Below are 2218 nucleotides of genomic sequence, written 5' to 3'. Positions count from 1 at the left end.
AGAAAGAAGCGGAAGCTGGAGCAGTGCAACAGAACTCCATCGACCACCAGTTGAGGTAGGCCTCCAACTATGACTGTTTAAGGAAAGCTATTGTTGATCTGTCCTTGTTTGTGACGAGACCCACTCTAGGGCTAGAGGGGTTGCCTCTGTCTGCAGAGGGAACACTTTCCTGCATCACAATGCAGTTGGCCATTGACAGATTCATGGTGAAGTTCGAAATTTTGAGGCAAAAGGGTTTACTGAATCCCTTGGTTATAAATGAAAAGTTAATGACACAGGAGGACTATAATAAAAAGATTAGAGAAGTGGCCAGAGATCAGGTTAATACTTCATCCATGAAGGGCATACCTAATGGCAAAGTATTATATCAAACTTTTGAGAATTTGTTTTACCTCCAGCATGAGGTAAAACACCTTTTTTTCAATAAGCCTACTTTTGCCAAGTATACAAAGGCAGATGAGATCTACAGGAAGATGCTCAATATCCAATTACCAGATGCTAAGACATGGGAAAAACTAAATGATTTACTATAGAAATACACAGTAAAAATGTAAAATGTAGAGTAAAAGTAAAAGGGCACAATAAAAGGATATTGATAGGTTAGCCAGGTCAAAGTGTATCAGATGAAAGGTCAAAGTAAATAAAACATCCAACCTGAAGACCAAACAAAAAAGCAGATTAAAAGGCAAACATTGAAGCCAGCAGAACCTAAATAACAGGGACAACAAGCAGCAATTCAATAGCTGTCTCTATCTTCTTGCATGAAGATATTTCTTTCTCCTAGATTAGTTCCTAAGATAGTTTGGGATATTTTGTAAAACATTTTTGTATAAATACTTCATAATTCAAAGTATTGAGGGTGGATTGCTATACATTTGTAGGGTTATTTTGATCTTAAACCTAAGGGTTATTGTACCAATTTTCAAGTCAACACACTGGAGCAAGTAATAAAATTATTGCATTACAGGATTCATGAGATGCGCTATTGAAGTGAAGTATCTTCTTTGTCTGATTTTGTTACTTTCTTATGTGTTTCATAAACTTAAATGTTATCTAAATTTGAATGAATTAACTGGAAATTTAACTCAGAATTTGTTTAAGTATACTTTGTTTTGCACAGTTAATCATTTATATGTTTTCCTCTGATATCCAGATTTGAGAACCTTTAATTTCTTTCCATCCCGGTGGACCTCTTTCATTTCTCTTCATAATCCGGCCTAAGGAACCCTTAATTGCTCCTTGGATCCGATTGGAAACCATTTCACCATCAAGCCTTTGAGATCTGTAGTAACTCCTCTATCTTGCCTTGTAGACACTGTTTTTAGAACTTGATCCAGTCCTATTTGTCTAGCACTTGACCACATATCCCAATGGTAAAAGAAAACCTCTATTCATCGAAGTAAGTGATCCCACCACCCAAATTCCAATCAAAACCCAAGTACAACAATAACTAGCCTAAAATCAATTAACTAAAACAAAGTTAAATCATAAAGAGAGAGCCCTCTCTAAGATTAGGAAGGCTAGATCCTGATCTCCAAAGTTGGTTTGTGGTTACCTCTATCATTTCTTTTTTTGAAAACTTAGATGAAATTTTGGAATGATAACATATCCCATGGAACTGATCAAGGATTTCTAGGCCCGAAGTAAGCACCAATACAACCAGGCTTTACTGTATATCCCTACAAGGGATTTCTTTGATGGTGTTGGACCTGCCAACATAAGTGGATCTCCTCGGTATGAAGTCCAAAGTAGACCTCACACCATTTGGTGTGGGAGTCCCATCCGGTACGATGGCCCGGTTTCCATTATCTTAAATATTTGCCTCAACTCTTGCTTGTCAGCACAGGAGAGTGGTCTGCTTTGTCTTGCGAGAAGTGAGGTTTGCATGCCTGGTGATTGTAAGTGTCTTGTGTCAATGGTTCTTTCACTGTAGAGGGAGAGGGTGGGAGTGAGTCCTAGGATAGTTGGGAGAAGTCCCAACTCTTCGAGGAACACACAACACAACAGGACGTGCACAACTTCTGGCAGAACAGTCCACATGGATGCGCAATCACAAAACACAAGGGAAGATAACATCTATACTGATCAGCGGATTAGTCCACGCGAGTGCAATGGTTGTTATAGAAAGTTTTATGTAAAAGGTCTTTCTGATGTCTGGGAGAGTAGTCTATGCGGGCGAGGCAACGTTAACAACATATAAAACACATTTTCATTAACA

The sequence above is a fragment of the Pinus tabuliformis genome, chromosome X (genome assembly GCF_031772625.1).
Source record: "Pinus tabuliformis cultivar Carrire ecotype Pingquan chromosome X, CPIR1, whole genome shotgun sequence".
Classification (NCBI taxonomy): domain Eukaryota; kingdom Viridiplantae; phylum Streptophyta; class Pinopsida; order Pinales; family Pinaceae; genus Pinus; species Pinus tabuliformis.
The sequence above is the reverse complement of the archived record's forward strand: the minus strand, read 5'-3'. Positions refer to the sequence as shown.